The sequence below is a fragment of the Pelodiscus sinensis genome, chromosome 2 (genome assembly GCF_052426305.1).
Source record: "Pelodiscus sinensis isolate ZL-2025 chromosome 2, ASM5242630v1, whole genome shotgun sequence".
Classification (NCBI taxonomy): domain Eukaryota; kingdom Metazoa; phylum Chordata; order Testudines; family Trionychidae; genus Pelodiscus; species Pelodiscus sinensis.
In genome coordinates, this window is record NC_143053.1 from 225,399,072 (window position 1) to 225,413,304 (window position 14,233).

Genomic DNA, 14,233 nt, shown 5'->3' on the forward strand with positions numbered 1-14,233 from the left:
TAGGAACCAAGTATATTTTACCAAGTATGTTTTATTTGTTTTATAAAAAACACACCTTTTTAAAGACCATGATTTGATCCCTGAGCCTTAGAAAGCAGGAGGTTCTGTATTCATGTGCCTAAAACTGAAAGTTCAGCTATTAAGAAATTACACATTGTTTTTTAAACACTCTCTAGAAGGAGAGCTTGAGGGTACCCCACAGGAAGAAATTCCCAAATATGTCATCTTAGGTTTTTCAAAGGGGTTTTTGCTTTTGGGTGGTGACAGTGTACCATCCAAGGTCAGGGAATCTGTGACTTCGGGGACTTTTTAAAATAGAAGCCGTTAGTAGCATGGTATTTTAAAATCTTTTGTGGGCCCCCATCTTCTGCACTTGAAGTGCTAGAGGGGGGGAATAGCCTTGACAAACGTGTGTGTGTGTGTGTGTGTAGCTCTGTACAAAAGACTTATATTGCACAATACAACAAATAAACTGAGATATACACGCACATACACACCCCTAAATTATAAGAACATGACTAAGGTTACAAACACAAGTACACAAAAGTTAGGAAATGACAGAATTAAAGTCATGTATGAAATGTCTTATTAAATAAATCCCTATATATGAATTCTCTTTTTGACATTTTTATATTTTGTATGGACAAATAAATGGGAGTTTCATCAAAACAGTATTTAAATTTTTTATTATTGTATTTGCTGTACAGCCTATATTGGTCATCTAATCTCATACTTCACTTGTATTTGTCATAATTCTTCAACTGTCCTGAATTACACATTAAATAATGCCCCCATTGATGCACAGATGACATGGAAAATCTACTGTGCTGCCTATATACAACTTTTCTTAATTTACTGCACTTTTTTATTTGGTTCCAAAATGAAAAAGTTACCATAGAATTTATGTAATGTAGTTTTCTTTAGTGTAAAATAATATTCCAGACTATGCTGATAATGTTGGGATTCTATAGAGGAACAACTCTGTGTGATATAATATCACAGGATGGCTATATTGTACTCTAACTGTAAGAGGCTGAAAATTATAGCTGGGTTTTTACCTTGGGCCTTTATTTTTAATAGACAGATTTTCACCTAAGTGCCATAAACAAGGACAATGATAGAATAGAATTTTGTAATGCTAATAATTAACTCTTCACACTCCTGACTGATCCTGAACTCAAGAAGGCTCTTGTAATAGGGCTAGGCCCTAAGGCCATAGAAAAATTTTCCAGAAGGCTACAGAAGTAAATGGTCAATCAGGGGTCAGGGAGGACTACAAAAGAAGCTGCAGGACCAGCAGCGGCAGAGTTGCAGCCCAGACCTGAAAGGAAAAGTCCAAGAAGACTGGCTGGCAGAACCAGGGACAGCTCAAAATGTGAAGTTGTTCAGGATACTGTCTCCAGAAGGAGAAGCCATGGGAGACAACATTCTCCTACTGAGGAGAAACAGACTGAGAGACTGGACTCAGAGGAACACTCTACAGAGGGTACTGGGATGAGCCCTTGTTAGAAATATACCCCAGAAGGGGTTTGTTAATTCACATGAGGCTGTGTGACTGAGTAGCTGCAAGGCTTTTAAAAGACTGATGTAGTGCAGGAACCCACACTCGGTCGAACGGGGGCACTCGCGGGAGGTGAGTGTCACCCCATTACAGCTCCACTGGAAAGCGAAGTGAAGTCCAGATTGATGAATCCATGATGAATCCATGGTGCAGATTGATGAATCCATGAAGTCCAGCAAGACCTGCAATGAGGCCTTTGCCACTTGTCTTCATCAACCAAGAATGAGAACTCTGACTTGAAATCTGCTTGCACAAATTCCTTAAAATTTGACATTGTGGGAACCAAAGTATAGTGAATGAGGATCACTTGCTGGTTTGCAATGTTAAGCTCAAGCCCTCCAGTGGAGTACACCTTCCGCAAAATGAGATCCAGCTCCTTTGCATTCTTTATCCAAAGAGTGAGCCCCTGCTGCCTTGGCCTCTCCCATTCATTGGCAGCTGCCGCCACCAACAAGTCTGGTGGGGTTGAACAGATATTAGTACCCTTCTGAAAGCACGTGGTATTTTCTTTTGACCCCTTTTGCTGTGAGAATCACAGAAGCCAGCATCCGCCACTGGGTCTTAGTGGTCTCCTGGATCATTTTAATAAAGAGGAGTGCCACCCTGGTGATGTTTGTGAGGGGCAAGACATCTACCATAGGGCCAACATCTCAGTGGCCTTCTCCATCTGAATACCTATATTTTGTGCCAGCCTTCTAAGGAGTTCCAGGTGGGCTCTGCTATCAGCTGGGGCAGGCGCCAAAGATGTTCCCAATACTTCCTCATCAGATGAAGATGATGAGAAGGCTTGGGCTGGTACAGAGCCTTCCTGTCTATCTGGCTCCTCATGTGCACCCAGTCATCAGTATCCACACCTGTCTCAGTGCCAACTGCAGTATTGACAATCATGTCAACAATGGCACCAGTTGAGGTGCCCACCATAGTGCTAGTAGCTGTGCCAGTATTGATGCCATGGGAGAGCTTTCTGGCCCTGGGTGGAGCCTGTCCATCTGACGCAACCAAGAGGGATTCCTCTGAATAGGACCCCTGAGATTGGTAGCATTTTAATGGGATCCAAAAGCATCAGTGGTCTTTGCAGTGCTGGAGGCTTCAGGACCAATGACGTTTCCTGTGGGTTGGGAGAGTGTGAGCCTGGCAAGGTTATGAGCTTTCTTGCTGCTGAAAGGGTCTCTTGTGTAAAAGGAAGATCTAAGTCTTCCACTTGACCGTCCTTCAGTAGAGCCAGACTTGATGGACCCCTCTACGGGACCAGAGTCAATAGTGCTGCTTCTTGCATAGATGAGGTGGAGTGGCCCAGTGTGGTTACATTCCATAAGCAGGCTCACACTCAGTTATTTGAGCAGGTGAGCACCCGCTGTCCATTTTCTATGTTTCTCATGCAGCACCAGTGATAGCAAGTGGTGACTGGTTTCCACATGTGAGGAAGTCTCCAGTGCAGGGAGTGATGGTGCTGAGGTCTCTCACACCAGAGTCCTTCCACAGTGCCGCATCCCTGATTGAAGCCAGTGCACTACACACTGATGCCAAAGAGTCTGGTGCTGGGTCCATGGTGCCTGACTTTGTGGCCTCAGAGCTGCTTCCACCAGAAACAGTTTCAGCCTGGGGTCTCTTCTCTTTTTAGTGTGTATGTGGGGGAGGTGGGGGGAAGCGGGACAGAATCCTCTGCAGATTTTGCACCTATTAGTCTGATCAGTTTCCTCCAGGCACTTGAAGCAGGACATGCCTAGGTAGCCTTTGACATCAGCTTTTGGCAGACCTCACACAGCTTAAACCCCTGGGACAAAGGCATGCCCCAGTCCCAGACAGGGGAAGGGAATGGCGAAGGGAACTCCAACTAACAAGGGGTTCAGCCATCACACTATATTATGCTACAAACTAACTACTGACAGCTATTTAGAGGCAGGATTACAAGTACACTGGGGGTTGTTCAAAAATGAAAGAAGACAAGAATGCTCCAACAACCATCACTGGTGGTAAGAAGGAACTGGACAGGTGGTGGTTTGGTGGAGCCATATATGCAATGCTATGAAGGGGGCACTTGAGCTGGCAAGACAGGTAATGCTAGGGGGAAACCTTCCAGTGACTGTGCACATGTCACATTCATGCACCTACTTCTAATCAATATGAAGAAGGTCTCAAAGAAGAACGCATAACAAAAATCATTAGAACCAGCAATACTATAAATTGCAGAGCCATGTGATCACCTGGCTTCACAGTGTATTTTATTTATTTTTCACTCACCTTTGAACGTATCACCTGCTCTCTTATTGCTAATTCATCTCCCAAGAGTATGTTCTAACATTTCAATCTCTTGGGCATTTCAAACAGCTGCCATTTAATTAACCAACCTGCCAGAGTGATGTTTCGTTCTTTTCCTCAGATGTGGAAATTCCACAACTAAATTACACTTCCTGAGGCCCATAAAGGGCACTATTCAGTTTTGGAACACAGCAGGTTTAAGGTTCTATAACGTCCACTTAGTAGAGCTAGAAATAGGACCTTTATCGTGTTGGAAAATGGAGATTGTGTCCCATTTTGTCTATGGAAAATAGATCTTGGATATCAAACTTAAGATTGCGACATTTATAGGAATATAAAAGCTATGTTATTTTTAGATGTGTTTATTCTTCCCTTTGAGCCCAGTACAACTAAATTTATAAACTAAGGCCCCAGTTAAATAAAGAACTTAAAGACATTATGGTTTTCAAGCATGTGAGTTCAATGGACATTAATGGGATTATTCACATGCTTAAGGTTAAGCAAAGGGTTTAACTGCTTTGCTGGCTCAGGTCCTTAAGCACCTGGCTTTACAGACCCAATGCTTTTAACTCTTTATTTTTTTGGCCCATATGTGACAAATATAGAATACAATGTACAAGCTGGACCTCCCTGGTCCAGCACCCTCAGGACCTGACTGGTCCTGGATGAGGGATTTTGCCAGACCAGGGAAGGTCATTTTTGGATCCCTGCCACTGGCCCTCCTGGCCTGGCCACTGGCCTCCTAGCTGGCTTCCCACCTCCTGCTGTCCCCACTGCCCTGCTCACCAGTTGAGCAGCCATCACTGCCGTGGCTCTGCCAGGCAGCCTGGCGCTGAGGCTCTCGGGGCTCTGAACAGCTGCGCACATCGGGGCTCTCTGGGCAGCTCTGTGCTGCACTGGGGCTCCATGAGCAGCCCTATGCATCATGCACCAGGGCTCCCTGGGCAGCCCCGCACTGGGTCTCTCAGCCCCACCAGGCAGCCCTGCTGCCATGTGCTGGGCAGCATACCAATCCCAACGTTGCAGGGATACTTAGTGCTGGCCCTCTACTGGGAGTGGGACTCACTGTGCCAGACCAATGATGTTGCCAGACTAAAGAATCCTGGTGAGGAAAGTTTCAACCTGTATAATAATGTGAAAAAAAAGGTTTTATCATTACCAGGTCTGCAAACAGGAGGGGCAAGAGGGAAGCTGTCCCATGGCTCGGCAACTCAAAGGGGCTTGGGGATCAGGCTGCCGCTGATACCACAGTAACAGCAGTGGTGGCCAGAGTCATGGGCCCTTTAAATTGTTACTGGAGCACCATGTTGCATGCTCCAGGCACTGCTGAGGGTCGGTTGCCCTCAGCCCTGCCCCTTCTGGGATTGCAAAGGTGCCATCCGCCCCACACTGCCATGGGGCCCGAGGAAGCTGCTAGCTCCACTGTCATTACGGGTTTGGGCTGATCTGCATTAACATCTTAGTGCGATTCACACCACCCCATCATGAATTTCCTATGTCATCATCATTCTACAACATCTTCACCCTTACTCAAGCTAATGACTAAATGACACAATTTGGTGCTGTATAAAAAATAGGATTAAGTCGATTTGGCTATATTATCTAATCCAAGATGTATCGTACCCTGTCTAATGGAATATAAACAGTTATAAATGGGCTACATTTTGTTGAGACAATTTCAGACATATCTCGTGGGGCTATGAGGGGGTCACGGCTGAGAGGTTTCAATATCTTCATGAATGTTCTGGAAGAGGCAGTAAAATGCCCATGAATTACATGGAGTGCATGATGCTTATCTCAGAGATTTTATACATAAAAGCAAAGAATGAACAAATGAAAGATGATCCAGAGAAAGAGAACATAGAGAGAAATTAGCAATTCTGAGTTACCCTACGCAAAATACAGGGCAACAATTTGAGAGAGAATGCCACCAACAATACTAAGGAGACACAATTCGATAATAACATACTCTCACAAAAAATAATTTTGTAACTAAAGTTGTAAATAAGTCTCAGGATACTTTTGTCATTACATGTCTGATTAAAAGCCTATTGAAATAAAATATATTCTTTCCTTTAACTTCAAGGGACTCTGGATCAGGATCTACAGGAATTCCCAGACAAGAATCTAAGGGGAAGTAAAGTTTGAGAATATGTTTCAGTAACTTAAGTGTAAAAAACATTATAGGAAAGTTTATTTATCCTAAAGCTAAACAGGAAATTCAAAGTTAAGATTATACTTAAAAGAAATCCAACTGTGTTAAGATAAGAAACAAATACCCACATAACCTTAATTCTGCCCTGTATTGACACCATCCAATAACATATTATAATTAGCATTTATGGTCTCCAATTAGATTTAACTGCTTTTTCAGGACATAATTTTTTTTTTAATTCATAGCATCAACAACTGAATTTCAAAGCAGGATTGGGTCCATAGTTTGAAATACAAATTTCAAAATACAATCTTAATATCCCACTATGGATTCCTCCTCTTCTTCCCAATATTGTTGGGAGAGGAGAATATAAAATTATACTGTAAAAGAGAGGACTAAAATATTCCTTATTTATTATTAACTTCTGTAGTTTTATATAAAAGTGTGAAATTAATTTCCACAATAAAACCTCCTGATACTGATCAAGTAAGCATAACAGTACTTTATACATAAGCAAAACCAAATCAGTGCATGTTCACTGTTATCAATCTGGTTATGAAGACTTATTAGACATAATCAATTCCATAAAAAATCATTCTTCATATATTTAATTTGCTTTCCTTTCTAAGATAAATGTTCATCATAATTTCAAATCAAGAATCAGTACTTCTGAAAGCCTTTTCATACCGAGTGGTAAATCTTCAAATAAGCTTATGCTTGGCACAGCTGAGGAGAGAAATGAGGAAAGATAACTTTAAGGTACCTTCTGCTCCTCAACCAAGAGCAACACAGTTTGGGGTAATTTAGAATAGCCTATGGCAGCTCTAAAGTTATTTTAACTGCAATGGTACCTATGGCACCAGATGAGGAGCAGACAAAGAGCTGTGTACTTCAAACCCCAACTTGCTCCCTTTATGAAGGGGTGAAGAAGAGGTTAGCACAGAGATGACATAGTTATTTTGAAGGAATCTTGAGTAGTACCTATATAACAATTCAAAGTAGCTAGACCAATGATCCAGGATCTAGTCCTTGAATCATATGTTTAACCCAATGAGACTTGTGAACTATTTAAGAACTTCACACATTGGACCTAATCTGATGTTTCCTACATTGCTATATCTCATCAATATCAATGAGATTATACCAGATTTACAACAGGATAAATTAGCTCAGAACTCAGACCCACTAACTGTATTTGAAAGTGATGTGTTGCCAAGAATTACTATACAGGCAGTCCCCGACTTACGCGGATCCGACTTACGTCGGATCCGCACTTACGAACGGGGCTTTCTCGCCCTGGAAGTTGGGGCGAGAAAGCCCCGTTCGTAAGCTGCTCCGGTGCCCCTGGTCTGCTGTAGACCGTCTCCAGCAGACCAGGGGCACCGGGCGGGTTCCCGCGCTTCTGAGGCTTTGCCAGGCAAAGCCTCAGAGGCACGGGACCCCCCCGCGGCTGCGGCTTCAGTCCGGGAGCCTGTGGTCTGCTGGGGACGGTCCCCAGCAGACCACAGGCACCCAGATTGAAGCGGCAGCAGCGGCGGTTCCCCGCGCCTCTGAGGCTTTGCTCTGGTAAAGCCTCAGAGGCGCGGGTCCCCCCCGCGGCTGCGGCTTCAGTCCGGGAGCCTGTGGTCTGCTGGGGACCGTCCCCAGCAGACCACAGGCTCCCGGACTGAAGCCGCAGCCGCGGCGGGGTCCCTCGCCTCTGAGGCTTTGCCAGAGCAAAGCCTCAGAGGCTCTGCTCCCCGTGTCCCTGGTCTGCTGGGGGGGGGGCAGCTAGTGTGCTCCCCCCCCTCCCCCAGCAGACCAGGCTTTTGTTTTGGACTCTGGGGCAGAGCAGCTGGGACGCTGCCGATTGGTCCTGCAGCGCCCGCTCTGGGCACTACTGGACCAACCCGGCAGCACCCCAGCTGCTCTGCCCCAGGTCCTGATTCAGCCGCTGCTGGTGAGTTTCAGCAGCGGCTGAATCAGGACGCCTGGGGCAGAGCAGATGGGGTGCTGCTAGGTTGGTCCAGTAGCACCCAGGAGCGGCGCTACTGGAGCAACCCAGCAGCACCCCAGCTGCTCTGCCCCAGGCGTCCCCAAGTCAGCTTCTGCTGAAACTGACCAGCGCTGACTACAGGAAGCCCCAGGCAGAGTTGCTCTGCCCCGGGCTTCCTGGAATCAGCTGCTGATCAGTTTCAGCAGCAGCTGACTTGCGGACGCCTGGGGTTCTTAAGTTGATTCTGTATGTAAGTCAGAACTGGCGGTCAGTTTCAGCAGTGTCTGAATCTGGACGCCAGTTCCGACTTACATACAGATTCAACTTAAGAACAAACCTACAGTCCCTATCTTGTACGTAACCCGGGGACTGCCTGTATAGTCATAGATCACAGGTACATGTCTGTTCTCATTTTGGTGTGAATCGAAGTTATAACTGTAACACTACACACCAGGGCTGTGTCTAGACTGCATCCCTTTTCCGTAAAGGGGATGCAAATTAGACACATTGCAATTGCAAATGAAGCGGGGATTTAAATCCCCTCCGCTTCATTTGCATAAACATGGCTGCCGCTTTTTTCCAGCTCGGGGCTTTGCCGGAAAAAAGCGCCAGTCTAGATGGGGCTCTTTCGGAAAATAAAGCCTTTTCCAAAAGATCCCTTATTCCTCTTAAAAAAAGGAATAAGGGATCTTTTGGAAAAGGCTTTATTTTCCGAAAGATCCCCATCTAGACTGGCACTTTTTTCCGGCAAAGCCCCGAGCCGGAAAAAAGCGACAGCCATGTTTATGCAAATGAAGCGGGGGGGATTTAAATCCCCGCTTCATTTGCAATTGCGATGTGTCTAATTTGCATCCCTTTTACGGAAAAGGGATGCAGTCTAGACACAGCCCAGGGCCGATGGCACTAACTGCTGAGCTCTTCCTGCCAGTTTCTGAGTGGCCACAACTTCCATTGAAGTCAGAGGTAGCTAAAGGGACTTCTCTCCTCACAACGGTTGGGATTAGAATAGTAGATTAGAAGTAGATTAGAGAGTTAAGGGTCTGCTCCAAAAATCAAATGTTCAAACCAGGCTGATTTAATAATGGTGTAGTGAAACCAAAATATTTGTCTTGATCTTTAATCAAGATGTCATAAAAATCCCAGTTGAGACTCAATATTTCTAAATTACATTCAAGTAACAAGAACCATTCTGACCAGAACCAAACCCTGATACAGGACTGTCTGGCTGTGCCATAAATAGTGGCCACAAGCCAATGAAAAGCAGTATGCACTCATGCTGCAATATGAGCTGTGTTCCCGGGAAATTGGAAAAGCCTGAACAAACAGCTGTTTCATTTTAATTACTTACTAGTTCCACAGTTTTTATAACACCACTAGCTCCTTTCTGTTTCTATCAAAAATAATGATAAATAATTTGAACTCTATTTTAAAAACCCATGCTTGTTCAGATGCTCTCTGAAGCACAATATGTGCTAAAAATATGAAGATTTTGATTTGATCAGTGCCTATACACCAAGAACACCATTTAGTTCTCAATACCATTCCCTTCCTTTCTCCCTTTCCCCTTCACATCTCCCTTTGTCTTTATCCTGTCTTCTGTGCAAAAGACTAAGGGCCCAGTATGACGAGCTCACTCAACTTCTACTGAAGTAATGGACACTCTACCTGGTAGGCCCTCTACCAGCAGTCCCCTCCTTGTCATGTCAAGCAGGGTGTTTCATGAGGATTTTCATATACATATTAGCTCACCTTGACAGCAGGGATGCCATATGAACACAAAGTGATAATTTATACAGCAGCATATTTTTATAGTTGGAAGTATCCCAAAGTAATTTGCAAAGTAAATTTCATCAACATTGTAAATATAGGCCTGTCTGGAGTCGGACGAGCCGAGCCTGTCTGGAGTCGGACGAGACCACTGCTATAGTAGTGCACAGCAACACCTATGGGACGGAGGGAGGGGGGCAGATTGAGAAATGGTGCCTATGAGGAACTGGCTTAAAAACTGGAGGGAGACAGGCAGGAGCCTAGGGAGAGTCTGCCTAAAACCTGGTTCCCCGCAGTGTAGCAGGAAAGTTTTGGTAATCAACAACACGGGTACACCATTTTGGAAAAGTCCAAACAACAACATAGACTCCATCTTGGCTGCGCATCTCTTCCCCCCCACCCCCCAAGGCCATTTTCCTGCTGTTCTGACATTTTGGCGTGAAAACTAGACAGACACCTCTCCTAGGTTCTGCCCAGCAACAGCTTATTTGAGGGCTGCCTCCTCAGTTCCAAGGGGCTGCCCTTCTGAGTGGTAGAGTCTGGAGCTACTTAGAGGGGTAAGCCCTCACCACACAGATAGGTTCCGGCTGTGGGAGGGTGAACTTACTTGCACGCAAGGGGTGTGCTACCAGCTGCCACCCCTCGTCACCAAGGACATACATACCCACGATGGCACAAGGAGGGGAGTGGTCCAACTACTGCCAGAGGAGACCTGACAGAGCCTGTTCCTTCTTTACTTGTGATACTATCTGGATACGGAATCCAGAGCTGTCCCACTGCCATGAGGGTCCACAAGCTGTAGGATATGGTAGTGGTCATTTTTGTGCAAAAACCTGTGGAGCAACCATACCTCAAATGTGCTTTTGCACAAGTAAATCAGCAGTAAAACAGCAGAACAGAGGAGTTTTGCGGATGTAGGTAAACCTCCTTTTACGAGGCATAACTCCCTTTTGCGCTACACCTATTGCATAAAGAAGCAAGTGTGGATGCTCCAGAGGGGTTCCTTGGGAAAAAGCACAGGCAGTGTGGACACTCTCTTGCTCAAAGGCACATCACTTTTGCGATACGCTTTGAGGTGCGGACGTGCTCTTGAGCAAGAAGTTTTTGTGCAAAAACTCTCATGCAAAAGACTTCTTGCACAAAAACATTGCAGTGTAGACGTAGCCTGAGGGTGCAGACTCAGATCCTTGGGGAGCTCAATAATGTCTTTCCTATTTTGAATTAAGTGTCTATACAGCACGTAATTCGAAATAGCTATTTTGAATTTGGTGTTACTTCTCGCAGAATGAGGTTTACCAAATTCGAAATAAGGGCTCCACTATTTCGAATTTATTTCGAAATGGCGGTTTACCTGTGTAGACACTATTAAAGTTAATTCGAAATAACTGCTGTTATTTCGAATTAATTTTGCAGTGTAGACATACCCTGAGGGATGAGGGGCACATCACACTTTGGGCAGTGCAGAGGGCTGGCTGCCCTAGCCCCAGCTCATCCGTCTGATACCCTGCCCTTTCTGGGAATGTGGAGCCGCCACCCCGCATCTTGCCATGGGGCCTGCACAGGCTGTTGACTCCCCTGAGACTGGCAGAGTACTCAAGGAATTTGATGAGTCTGACAAAATGGTGTGGCAGGGAGTTGACACAGGGCAGAGGGGTAACACAGTGGTGTATAGCTCTGTGTGTCCTGTACAGAATACCACAAAGATGTTGTTTTTTAAAAGTATGTAGTGCTGTGGTGGGCTTCTCTTGCAATCTGGCCGACCTAGTGAGCAGACTAAACTCAACAACCTCCCACCCCAATCCCCAGTGTCCTGGGATGGCCTTGCTGAGTTACAGTCTGTCAATCCTCAGTGCTCCTGCGTTCTATGGGAGGGGAGGTAGCTAGGGGAATCTGGGCCCTCTCTCTCCACCAGGTCCCAGCCAAGGATCTAAAGGGGAGAGGACAAGAAGTGTCTCAGAGCCTCTTGCTAATACTCCAGACCAGCCTACCCGGGGCACTTCCTGTGCCACTTGTGCAAATGAGGTGTGGTGATATTCCACTCTTCGCCTCATTTGCATATTTTTGCGCAAAACAGGGGCAGTGTAGACATAGCCTAAAAACAGCTATCCAACCAGTTATGCACCCACCTTAGAGTAGCAAATTCTAGGTTGTATTTCCCTAGTTTGTTAATGAGAAGGTCATGCAAGACAGTATCAAATACTTTACTAAAGTCTAAATATACCACATCTACTGCAAACCCCTTATTCACAAGGCTTCTTACCCTAGGCTGCGTCTAGACTGGCATGATTTTGCACAAATACTTTTAACGGAAAAGTTTTTCCGTTAAAAGTATTTGCGCAAGAGAGCATCTATACTGGCATGTGCCTTTGCGCAAAAGATTTGCTTTTGCACAAAAGGATCCGTGCCAGTGTAGACGCTCTCTTGCGCAAGAAAGCTCCGATGGCGATTTTAGCCATTGGGCTTTCTTGCACAAGAAATTAACGTTGCTGTCTACACTGACCCTATTGCGCAAGAATACTTGCGCAAGAGGGCTTATCCCTGAGCGGGAGTTGCGTAAGAACCACTGATTTTGTACATTACAAAGTCAGTGTTCTTGAGCAAATACTCACGGCCAGTGTAGACAGGCGGCAAAATCATGCCAGTCTAGAAGCAGCCTATAAAAGAAAGCTATCAGTTTGACAGGATTTATTCTTGACAAATCTCCGCTGACTGTTATTTACTACCTTATTACCTTTTGGATGTTTGCAATTGTAACCCTTCTGCCGGGTAGGCCTGGCAGCAACCAGGGCCGGGTTCAATATCTTGATATCAATATCTTGATATCTATCAATATCACACAGAACCAGCTCGAGACCCCAACCCTGGAAATTCACACACCCCTGGATACCTCTTGCCTCCCCCATTCGCAAGCACAGAGTCTGAGTTCAGGAAAGGAAACATTTAATGAAACAGAGAGAGAAGTCATACGGCATTAAGTTGGGAAAATACCACAGAGTTCATAACCCAAACATGAGCTAAGCCTCCCCCACCCTCAGCCAAGAATCACCCGAAGTCTCAAAGTCCGACACCCCAAAAGTCTCTGTCCCTGGTCAGTGATACCCAGAGTCCAAAAGTTCACCAGCAGGGTTTCACCTCCCAACCTGGGTAGAAATGGGGGTGGGGGAATAGACAGAGGGCACCTTACGAGCCACTCCACCATACTCCACCAGCTGTCTCATTCCAAGCCACCGGCCGCTCCGCTGGTCGCCTGCCACCGCTCCTACCAGCCACTCTTTGCCGCTGGTCACTGCTCCGCGCCTGCCGCCACTCCTTGCTGTTGGTTGCCGCTCCTACCAGCTGTGCCATGCTGCTGGTCGCTGCTCCTTGTCTGCCGCCACTCCTCACTGCTGGCCACCGCGCCTCGCCTACTGCCCATCCTACCGGCCACACCACGCCACCAGCCAGTGATTCCCACCAGCCACTCTGCTGGCCGCCACCGCTTCGCTGGCTGCAATGGGTCTGGCTCCCAGCCAAGCCAGTCATTTCAACTCTTAGTGATTTCAACTCTTTAGCCGCCACCTGGACTGGCAAAGGATTCCATCTTCCACTGGACTAGAAAAAAGACTCCTCATGGACTATGTCTAGACTGGCATGAATTTCCGAAAATGCTTTTAACGGAAAAGCGCGTCTAGATTGGCAGGATGCTTTTCCGCAAAAGCACTTTTTGTGGAAAAGCGTCCGTGGTCAATCTAGATGCACTTTTCCGCAAAAAAGCCCCGATCGCCATTTTCACGAACGAGGCTTTTTTGGGCAAAATAAATCTCAGCTGTCTACACTGGCCCTTTTGCGCAAAAGTTTTGCGCAAAAGGGACTTTTGCCTGAACGGGAGCAGCATAGTATTTCTGCAAAAAGCACTGATTTCTTACAGTAGGAATTCAGTGCTTTTCCGGAAATTCAAGCGGCCAGTATAGACAGCTGGCAAGCTTTTCCGGAAAAGCGGGTGATTTTCCGGAAAAACTTGCCAGCTGTCTACACTGGACGCTTGAATTTCCAGAAAAGCACTGACAATCTCATGTAAAATCATCGGTGCTTTTCCGGAAAAACTATGCTGCTCCCGTTTGGGTAAAAGTCTTTTTCCGAAAGACTTGCGCAAAGGGGCCAGTGTAGACAGCATAGTACTGTTTTCCGCAAAAAAGCTCTGATTGTGAAAAAGGCGATCGGGGCTTTTTTGCGGAAAACCGCGTCTAGATTGGCCACGGACGCTTTTCCGCAAAAAGTGCTTTTGTGGAAAAGCATCCTGACAATCTAGACGTGCTTTTCCGAAAATGTTTTTAAGGGAAAACTTTTCCGTTAAAAGCATTTTCGGAAATTCATGCCAGTGTAGACGTAGCCATGGAGTCTGCTTTAGGTCTGTCCTTAACACAAAGGGGGAAAGGTTGGACCAGTCTTACAACTCACACCTGGTAGGTGTGAAGCAGGCTGATTCAAGTCCTTTAACCCTTCCCCTCTTCCCCCCCAGCTCAGTCCACTCAATTCT